At 37.5% G+C, this 11,295-nt stretch overlaps 1 pseudogene; it reads right to left on the bottom strand.

Annotated features, from left to right (window-relative positions):
• Window positions 1-1,505: 1,505 nt before the first annotated feature.
• LOC110202651 (etoposide-induced protein 2.4 homolog pseudogene) lies at window positions 1,506-2,430 on the bottom strand (annotated as a pseudogene).
• Window positions 2,431-11,295: the final 8,865 nt, after the last annotated feature.

The raw sequence follows: 11,295 nt of genomic DNA, 5'->3' as shown, positions 1-11,295 counted from the left end.
TCACTCACCCACAACCAACTTTAACATTTTCTTCAACATTTTTCCTTGTGAAAAATAACTGAGAAGAGGTTTATCTGCTAGCTAACCTCCCTCCCCAGGGGCTTTCTTATGCTTTGTTTGTTTGTTTGTTTTGGCTAAGTAGTGAGGTTAAGTGACTTGCCCAGGGTTACACAGATAGTGAGTGTTATGTCTGAAGCTGAATTTGAACTCAGGTCCTCCTGACTCCAAGGATGGTCCTCTATCCACTGTGCCATCTAGCTGCCCCTTTTTTTATGCTTTGAGTAAGGGGAAGAGAAGGGAAGGGGTGGTGGTGGCAAAAATAAGCGTTTATATTGTCCCTATTATGTGCCAGGCATTATGCTAAGTGCTTTTCCAAATATCTCATTTGATCCTTGCAGCTACCCTGTGAGGTTGGTGATAAGTAACTTGCCCAAGGTCACACAATTAGTGTCTGAGGCTGAATTTGAACTCAGGTCTTCCTAAGCTCCAAGGTTCTTATCTGTTGCATCACCTAGCTATTTATCTTTTTGCCCCTTGCCTTATCAGAATTTTTAATGTGTAAGGAATGCTCTGGAACCAAGAGGTTTTATCCATAGAAAAGTGAATTTACCAATTACAAGCTCACAAAAGAGTAGTTTGAAAACCAAACTACTAAATGAGTAGACATAAGCTGTCAAGGTGAATTTTAATGAAAACAGTCAACACAACAAAATGGAGGTCTTTAATTGGGGCAAGTGAGTTGCAGCTTGGGTGCTGGGAACAGGGTTTATTTATATAGGGTCCTAAGGCACAGAGAATGACTAGATTGCAGGTGGGGGCAGTTAGGCATCTCAGTTTCACAAGGTATGTTGTTTTACATAGCGAGCAAAAATAAAGAAAGCTTGAGCTTCTCTGGAGGGGAGAGTATGGGAGACCTATAAAATAATCAGAGGCTGGAAGTGACAATGTGTGGTCAGTCCCAGTCAATTCATTGTTCTGGGAATGGAGACCAGATAGCTTCAAATTAACTGAGTTTGTCAAAGCCAATCCCCTTCTGTAAACTATATGAAAGAGAAGAGACCCTAATTTCAGATCAATACTGTAGAACCCACACCAATTATACTTATTGCGATAAGCTGCCCATTTAACTCTAAATTCCCCCTTTCTGGACCCAAAAAAGATCTTGTGTCCTTAAACTTCGTGATATTCACAAATCATTCCACACTTTCTCCCATGAGAAACCTGAAGTTCCTTCTTGTTTTATTTCTTTTAAATTGTACTTTTTTTTGTTCTCTCTCTCTCTTTTTCTGTTTCTGTCTCTCTCTTTCTCTGTTTCTCTCTCTCTCTCTCTCTCTCTCTCTCTCTCTCTCTCTCTCTCTCTCTCTCTCTCTCTCTCTCTCTCTCTCTCTCTCTCTCCCTTTCCAGAGGAAGGGAAAGAATGGTACAAAGGAAAAAAGCAAAATATTCAAATCAATACAGCCACAAGGTTGGAAAATACTAGAAAACAATTACAGAAAAATCTGCAGTTATTTTAGACACACAGTGGTGTTAAAAAAAAATCCACATATTGGTGTCAGAAAGATTCTAATGTACTCAAAACATGACAATTCCAGATCCTCACAGGGAATGATGGGAGTGGGCAGAAGGCCCTTGATAAATTGGGTCCTGATTTTTTTGGATGAGGAGAAACAGAGGAAGGAGCCACTATTGCCTCCCATCAAACCCATCCTCTTTGGAAGCAGGTCAGCAACCTTCAATTTGGCAGGAGATGGGTATGGTGAAGGGAGAGCTTCTCTGCAGAGGTTGAGCTGCTCAGGGCAGACTGCAGGTAGATTGTCTTTTGGAAGTCTCTTGCTTAGGATAAGAGGTGTGTAACTGAAAGAAGTACATTTTCTCAGGGGCCTTTCTTTGCTTCATTGGCATTGATGATGAACAAAGGGGTTAGAGAAGAAGCAGCCACTGATGATATAAGAAGGCTGAGAGGAGACCAAAACCAAAGCAGCAAGGTCAATTCCTTTAAATGTATAATTGCAGATGTATTTTAATTCCTTTGTTAAATTAATGATACTCAAAATAATAGAGTGAGTAGAGAAGAGACACAGAAAAGATTGACCAATTGGCAAATGAGATGGATTGGGAATAGAAGGAGAAACATTCTCTGGGTCAGCAAAAGGATCTGTCCATAGTAATAAGGTGTCAAGGGTGATCTTAACAACAGTTGGGAATGGCCGAGGCTTCCTCCCAGACCCCTCAAATGCTAAGTCAGCAATATCTTGAAACCACATGGCATTTACTTTTGTTGTTTAGTCATTTTTCAATCATGTCTGACGCTTCGTGACCTCTTTTGGGGTTTCTTGGCAAAGATTCTGGAGTGGTTCATCATTTCCTTCTCCAGCTCATTTTACAGATGAGTATACTGAGGCAAACAGTGAAGTGACTTGCCCAAGGTCACACAGTCTAACACTGGATTGAACACAAGAAGATGAGTCTTCCTCACTCCAAGCCTAGCACTCTATCCACTTTACCAACTAGGTGCCCATTCACAACTTTACTGAGTGCAGACCAAGGGAGTGGCCAGAGACCACTGAAAATAGAGGTGAGGATAATCTCAAGCCAGGACCAGATATCTCCATGCAGAGGGGGATCAGTAATTTGAGCTGTTACTGACTGAAGCACACGGATAAATATTCATTAAAATAAGAGGATACTCGGCCAGAATACTCCTTTCCAAGCATAGAAATGGAAAATTCTGCTCACTCCCCTTGGTTCACTTTCATGCTTTCCTTTTTTTAGTCTGGGCTCTTCTTAGGGCTAGAACACAGCTTACCCTTCTTTAATGCTGCTCTTCCTCTTCTCTTGGATCTAGGCATCCAGTTTGGTGATGGTTGCAGATGCCCCAGATGGAGTCATTGATTCCCCTGGCAAGGTCATGGAGAAACATTTTGACACTGTCAGCCATCCTTATTTTTGTATCACTTTTGCCACACAAACTAACAGGGAAAAGGGAAGAGAAGGACCTTTAAATTTGTCATTATGAAGAGCCTAGAATCACAGAGCCCACTCCAGCTGCCCTGATAAAAAAGCATTTTTTAAAATTTTTTAAATTTTTATTCATTCATTCATTCATTCATTCATTTATTTTTGTGAGGCAAGGGGTTAAGTGACTTGCCCAGAGTCACACAGCTAGTAAGTGTTATGTGTCTGAGGCTAGATTTGAACTCAAGTCCTCCTGACTCCAAGGCCAGAGCTCTATACACTGCACCACCTAGCTGCCCCCAAAAGCATTTTTTTTTTAAAAAGCATCATGTGCTGCACATTTGCTAAGGTGCTGAGGATACAGGTACAAAAGCAAGACAGTCTCTGCTCTTGAAGAACATATATCCTTTATATCCTTAACTAGGTCTACTACAAATTTGTTACATAATTTCAACTGGGCCCTCACTGAAGCAAAGCAACCCTTTTACACTGTCCTAATCTATTTGCTCTCCTTCTTATCATAGTGGCTATTCCAAATCTTTTTATACCTATTCAAGCCCCCCATGGTACTCCTCTCTACTCTGTCAGCTAAGGACTTTGCTTCATACTTACTTGAAAAAACTGAGGCCATTCAACAAGATTTGAGCCAAGGTTCTCTGATTTATATTTCATGTGCTACTCTTGACTGATTGAAAATTTGGTGTCTGGATTAGAATTTGGATTTCTGGACCTCAGTTTAAATGAAAGGATTGATGGCCTCTTTACCAGAGATATTAGTGCTATCTCAGAGGGTAAGTAACTTGTATAGGGCCACACAGCCAGTGTACATCAAAAACAAGACTAAAACCCAGGTCTTCCTGACTTCAAAGCCAACAATCTAAGTCAAACTTAATCAAAAGTACACAAAATGCCCCAAGGTCACATTTTTCCCCTGGGCCAAAACTTTTTGTGGTGTCTTGCAAAGATCAACTAGGGCAAGCTTGAAAGCTGTAAATATACAGCATAAACACAAACATCTTATATACATAAGGATGTGAATCAAGTGCCCTGCTGAGTTGTTTTAAACTAAATCCATGATGATAAAAGGGTCATGAATATTGTTGCTAAAGGCACATGGCTAAGGCATAGGAAAATGAGAAACAGAGATTAAAAATAGCTCTGTGATTGAGTGAATGCAAACTTCCCTAGATCACTGTAGCTAGTCATTCCCAACCCAGACCGTATATTACATGCTATCCAGATGTTCACCCAGGCCATCTTATGAGCCATTCTGCTTTTGCTGCCCTGATTCTCTTCAGCTGGTATATTTCTCTCTATACCCTGCTCCAGGTTCTTCAGGAAATTAATCCACTGGGGCTAAGCCAATTTGATTGGTGACTTAGGGCACACTTACCTAGCCCACTAAGTCTAGCTGGCTCTAGATAAGACCATACTTTACATCCCATCTCACCTTCATTAAAACTAAATTCTTTTATTGTGACCTGTGGCTGCTTGACCTTTTACTATTCTCCCAGTCTATCTCCCTGAATTTCCTTAATACCTAGCATTGACTTCACTGTTACTAATTTATCCTTCTAGAATCTCAGTCATGTAATTTGGGGTTGTAAGGGATCTAAGAGGAGACTCACCCTGTTCCAAACTTCCTGCAGTTCCCTTATCCAACTTCCTTACCCAAAACATGAATCCTTACTTCCTCCCCAACAAGTTGTTATCTACCTCCAACTGGCAACCACCCAGAGATGGAGTATTCTCTTCTTCAGACTGTGTCCCCAATATTAAAACTTATAATGAAGTATTTTGATCATAACCATTTTGATAACAACCAAGTCTATGTTTACAGACTTGTTGGGGACCCTTTCCTCTTCTATAATCTTTCTCCTTTGAATTCTTGTTGACACTAACCTCTAACCTCTAATCTCTCAGTTTTCCTCCTACCTCTATGACCACTCCACAATATCTGTTGCTAATTCATTTGTCCATATCATGACCCCCATATGTCTGTCCTAGGCCCCATTCTATTCTCTTTATACTTTCTCATTCAATGATCTCATCGCTTTTATGTGTTCAATATGATCTTTATTCAGATATGTTGTACACACACACACACATGCATGCACACATATACATACATACATACGTGTGTGTGTGTGTGTGTGTGTGTGTGTGTGTGTGTATGAATAACCCCACCCTTTCTACTAAGCTCCAGTTGTGAATCTCAAATTACTTAATGGATATTTCAAATTAGATGTCCCTTGGGCATCTCAAACTCAACAAATTCAAAACTGTGAATTCATTACCTTGCCCCCTAGATACATACAATTCTCACAACCATCCTCTTCAATCTATTCACGTAGCCACTACCCTAGTTCAAGTCTTTATAGTCTCTGACTTGGACTATTGCAAGAACTTTTAGCAAGAGTCCTTTCCCTCTCCAGTCACTCAAGATAGATGTCAAAATAGTTTTCCTAAAGTGCAGGTCTAACCATATCATTTCCCAGTTCAATAATCTCTAGTGACTCCTTATTTCTTCTAGAATCAAATATAAACTCCATTTAATTTTTAAAATCCTTCATAAATGGCACCAACCTACCTTTTCAAGCTTATTGTATTTGACTCACATTCTTGCACTCTTTAGTAAAGTCAAACTGGTCTTGCTGTTCCTTATATGCAACATTCCATCTGCCAATTCCAAACTTTGGCTTGCTCTGGCTGTCTTCTATGCTTAGAGTGCCCTCCCTACTATCTTAAAATCTACTTTTTCCCTTCAACATTCTGTGCAAGCACCATCTACTACATGAAACCTGTATTTATCTTATGTATATATCTATATGTAGCTTAAGTATTTTTAAATGAACTTTATAGTCATCAACAAACATGAACATTTCCATATTGTATATATTTTGCACACATTTGTGTATATATTATCTTCCTGGAGCTCTTTGAAAGAAGGCACTGTTTCCTTTTTGTCTTTTTCTCCTGCTTCTAGCAGAGTCCCTGACACATAGTAGTCATGTACTAAATGTTTATTAATTGATTTTAAAAAAATTTATTGGTATCTTTTATTTTTTATATCACCAAAATTTTTCCCAGTGTTTCTCTCCCTCTTCCCTGCTGTAGCCATTCCATATGGCAAAAAAAAAAAATAAAGAAATAAAAATAAAGAAATGAAAAAGAGGAAGAAGAGAAAAAGAGATCACAGTAAGTGAAATAATTTAATTACATGAAGTTAAAAACAAAACTAAAGCAGCCAAAATTAGAAGGAAAGCAGGAAACTGGGGAAATTTTTTTTATGGCAAGTTTCTCTGATAAAGTTCTCATTTGTTTTTGTTTTCTTTTTTCTTTCTTTATTCTTGACATTAATTTAAAAACAAACAAACAAACTTCCAAAGCCTGTATCCTTCCTGTCCCTCCTGTACTCATTGAGAGGGCAAGCAGAGAGGAATTGTGTTTATAGGGTAGAATAAAGAAGAAAATTACTTGGCTCTCCCAAATTCCCCCACAAATAACTTAAAATAATGCCTCAAAGTAAATTTTAGAGTGGCAGAAATGATTAGAAATCAGGGTAAAGCAGTCTTCCAGCCTAATACAACTTGGGAAGATGTTAGGAAAGATCTGACCTTTCAGGGTGGGGTTTTATCTGATTGAAGTGTAGGTACCTCCTGGCAAATTCCTCTGAGTCAAAGCTCTGGGGGCAGCTGGGTTGGCTTCAAGAGCTTTTGACTTGCAGACAGTGGTGGAGGTAAGGTGGCTGATCAGGGGAAGATTGTGGGGACTTTCCACTAGTGCTGGGTGCAGTGGCCCAGGCATGCTGACCAGACAGGGTCCCAGTTCGTGGATGAGTGAGGAGAGAGTACACACTGGTAAGTGTGGTCACAAAGGGGTGGGGGCTTGCTGGTTATGGTCATTTGCAAGGTACTGGAGTGTTCCAGGGCAGAGAAGTGAGCTGATGCTTTTAGCCACCTCAGGGACCACAGGGAGCAAGAATATTTGCAGTGGCAATGCAACAGGAGCTATATTCTCAGCTTAGGGACAGAGAGGAGTACCTGAAGACACTTATAGATCAAGGCATGAGCTGAAGGAGCAGTGACCTCATCTGGCCTTGGATTATGGAATATTGGAAGAACAAAGAGGTCAAACCCTTCCCATATCCCTGATAGAGCTCAGAAAACAGCATGAAAAACCTGAAGCCTGAGACATTATCCCCCACACCCTGGGAGCACAGCCTGACTCTAATATAAAGTTAACAGCCAAGAAATAGCCATCTAAATGAGTAAAAAACAGAAAGAACCTGCCCATAGGTAGCTACTCTGTTGATAGAAAATATCAAAGTTCAAACCCAGAAGAAGACAAAGCAGCTTCATGTAAAACTTTAAAGAAAAATATAAAATGGTCATAACCCCAAAAAGATTTCTTGAAGAACTTAAAAAGGACTTTAAAAATTAAATAAGAGAGGTTGAGGAAAATTGGGAAAATAAATAAGAATAATACAAGAAAAGCAAGAAAGTTGTGAAAGTCAGCCAGTTGGAAAGGGAGATTAAAAAAAAGAAACTTACTGAAGAAAATAAATCCCTAAAACTTTGAATTGGGCAAGGGGAAGCTAATGACTTCATAAGATGTCAAGAAATAATAAAACAAAATCAAAAGAATGAAAAATAGAAGAGAATGTGAAACATCTCATTAGAAAAACAACTGACCTGGAAAAAAGATTGAGGAGAGATAATATAAGAATGGTCAGACTACCTGAAAGTTACAATAAAAAAAAAAGAGTCTAGACACTCTACTTCAAGAAATTATTAAGGAAAATTGTCCTGAAGTTCAAGAACTAGAGAGTATAACAGAAAAATTTAAATTTTTTTTATTAACCTTAAACTTAAATACAAAATGAGAAAAGAAAAAAAGAACTATTTCATGTACACAGCAGAATAGAAGATTCAATATAAAACAATACATTTTCATGTCAAGAAAACCATGTAATAAATACCACACATTGTTTTCAAAGCTACCCAGCTTTTCTGTGCTTCCTTTTAGGTTTTCTTTTATTCTCTGCTGTGCACTTTTTAATTTATTTTATTTTGTCTCTCTCCCCACCTCCCTGCCCTAGAGAAGGCTACAATTAAATGCAAACACTTACACATATACATAAATGTGGGACCATACTATGCATATTTCTATTTGTCTGTTCTTTCTATAGAGGTAGATAGCATCTTCCTTCATAGATCCTAGTCTTTCCATGTTTTTCTAAATCAACCAGCTCATCATTTCTTATTTCCCAGTAGTATTCCATCACAATCATATATACACAGCTTGTTTAGTCATTCCTGATTTGAATGACATCTATCATTTTAGCCAATCTGATAGATGTAAGATGATATCTCATAGTTGTTTTAATTTATAATTTTCTAATCAATAATGATTTAGAGTAGAGCATTTTTTCATATAATTATGTATATATATTATTATATATATTATTATATATATTATGTATATATGTAGTTATATATATAGTATAGATATAGATATAGATATAGATATAGATATAGATATAGATATAGATATAGATATAGATATAGATATAGATATAGATATAGATATAGATATAGATATAGATATAGATGTAGATATAGATATAGATGTAGATATAGATATAGATATATAGTGTAGATTTCATCATCAAAAAACTGCCGGTTCATATCCCTTGACCATTTATCAAATGGGGTGTGACTCAGGTTCTTATAAATTTGACCAAGTTCTTTGTATATTTGAGAAATGAGACAAAAACAGTGTTAATAATATTGGTGACACATACTGTAGTTTCTCTATTTTTCTCTTTTAGTTAAATCTCCTTTAGCTTTTACTTTGTCTGAGATCAAGATTACTATCCCTGCTTTTTTTTTTACATAATAAAGTCTACTTAAGCTCTTTATTTTAACTCTAATTTTTATTGTGTTTCCTGAAAGCAACATATTGTTGAATTTAAGTTTTTAATTCATTCTTCTATCAGTTTCTATTTTATGGGTATATTTATCCCACTCACATTCAAAGTTACAATTACTTGTGTATTTCCCTCCATCCTATTTTTACTCACTATCCTTTTCACTCTATGTACCCTATTCTTCCTCACTTAATTTACTTCTGCCCACTACCTTGCCCTCCTATTCATTAATCTACCCACTCCTCCAATAGTCCCTCCCTTATCTTCTTCCCTCCTCCCACTCTTCACCTTAATCTTTCTCTCTTATCTCCTCCCTCTCCTAATTCTTAATCTACTCACCCTTCTAAAAGTTCCTCCCATATCTTGTCCTCTGGACTTCTTATTTCTTTCTAAATTTAGAAGACTTTATACCCTTCTAGGTGTATATGTTTTTTTCTCTTTAACCCATTTCCAGTGAGAGTAAGTTTCCAACACCACCAGACCTTTATCCTAACTTGCATCTTCTGTATCAATTCTTCCTTTCATGCCTCATTTGTATGAGATAATATCTCCTTTTTGTCTCTCCCTATGCAATTTTTTTAGAATCACCCCGTCATACATAGCTCATCCCAAGCCTTTCTTTCAAACTACCCAAATAATGATGACAGTCATAAGAGTACTGATCACAGTTTTTCATTTAAGAAGTAAACAGTTTGACCTTATTGAGTCTCTTATAATTGGTCTTTAATGTTTACCTTATATTTCTCCTGGATCTTATATATTGAATTTTACATTAAGTTTTCATCTTTTTGTCACAAATACCTAAAAGTCTTTCAATTTATTAGATGTCCTTTTTTTTTTTTCCCCATTCGGTGATTGTACTTTGCTGGGTAGTTACCCTTGATCATAACCCCAGCTCTTTTGCTGTAAGAAATATAGTATTCCAAGTCCTTCAACATTGAAGCTGCTAGGTCTTGTGTAAAACTGATGGTAGTTCCATGATATTTAAATTCTTAATTTTTTTCTTGTTGCTTGCAATATTTTCTCCTTAACTTGGGAGCTTTGAAACTTGGCTGTGATATTCCTATAAATTTTCCTCCTGGTATCTCTTTCAGATGGTGATCAGTGGATTTTTTTTTTCTATTTCTGCTTTACTTTCTTGTTCTAGAACTTCAGGGCAATGTTCCTTAATAATTTCTTGTAATATTGTAGCAAAATTCTTTTTTTTTTATTGTAACTTTCAGGTAGTCCAACTATTCTTACATTGTCTATTCTTGATCTGTTCTCTATACCAGTTGTTTTTCTGATGAGATGTTTCAGTCTCTTTTATTTTTTCATTCTTTTGATTCTGTTTTATTATTTCTTGGTGTCTTATAATATCATTAGCTTCCCCTTGCTCAATTCTAGTTTCCAAGGAATTATTTTATTTGTTAATTTTTTTGATTCTCTTTTTTTCAGTTGATTAACTTTCTTTTCATAAATTTATTGATTTTCTTGGATTGTTCTTATTTTGTTTCCTATTTTTTCCTCTATTTCTCTTAATTGATTTTTAAAGTCCTTTTAAAGTTCTTCCAAGAACTCTTTTTGGGCTTGTGACCATTTGATGTTTCTCATTGAAAATGGACTGGCTTTTTTAGCTTCACTATCTTCCTCTGAATGTGAACACAGCTCTTTTTTATTCTCATAGTAGCTATCTATGGTTGAGTTCTTTCTTCTTTGTTTAATCATTTTTATTTTGTTTTATTTTACTTTTAGCAGCTTATTATTACAATCAGAGTCTAGTCCTAAGGTGCGGGGAATGATGCCCCAGGTTTAAAGTCCTTCTTACTGTTATTTTCAGAGCTCTGTCCTGGGGTCCAACCTTGGGCACTCCTCTCCACTCCTAAGCCACAGCCAGGGCCCCCAGCCATGCTATCTCGAAAATGCTCTGACTCCCTGTGGTCCCTCAAGTGGCTGCAATCTTCAACTCTCTTCTCTACCTTGAAACCAAAACCAGGAACTTTACTCCTCTGTAAGTGCTCCCACCAGCAGGGTCCTTGCCATTTTGCTACTGCACTTGCCAGGTGCAGTTGCAGCCTGGGACTGGGTCTGCTCAGTGCAGCTGTGCTTGGTATCCCTTGAGAGTGGGAGGTCCAACAGTCTTCTTCTCAGCTGTCTGACTCCCACAGTGTCCATGAGGTGAAAGTTCCTGAGGCTGAGGCTGCCTTCCAAACCAGCTGTCCCTAGGGCTTGTTGTTTGGTGACTCAGGCCAAGCCTCCACTCCTGAAGGTTAAATATTTCTTGGAGTCTTCTCAAGTTGTGTGAGGAGGATGCCTGTTGTTTTAAATTAACTTTGAGGTGATGTTCTATCTCTTTTTGGAGAGCCTGAAGTTTTCTGACCTACTCTGTCATTTTCCCAGAATCCTTTTGTAAATTAGAAATTGAAAAA

This window comes from Phascolarctos cinereus, unplaced genomic scaffold, assembly GCF_003287225.1.
Source record: "Phascolarctos cinereus isolate Bilbo 61053 unplaced genomic scaffold, phaCin_HiC Scaffold_5;HRSCAF=322, whole genome shotgun sequence".
In the NCBI taxonomy this organism is placed as follows: domain Eukaryota; kingdom Metazoa; phylum Chordata; class Mammalia; order Diprotodontia; family Phascolarctidae; genus Phascolarctos; species Phascolarctos cinereus.
This window is presented reverse-complemented; position numbering and strand designations above follow the sequence as displayed.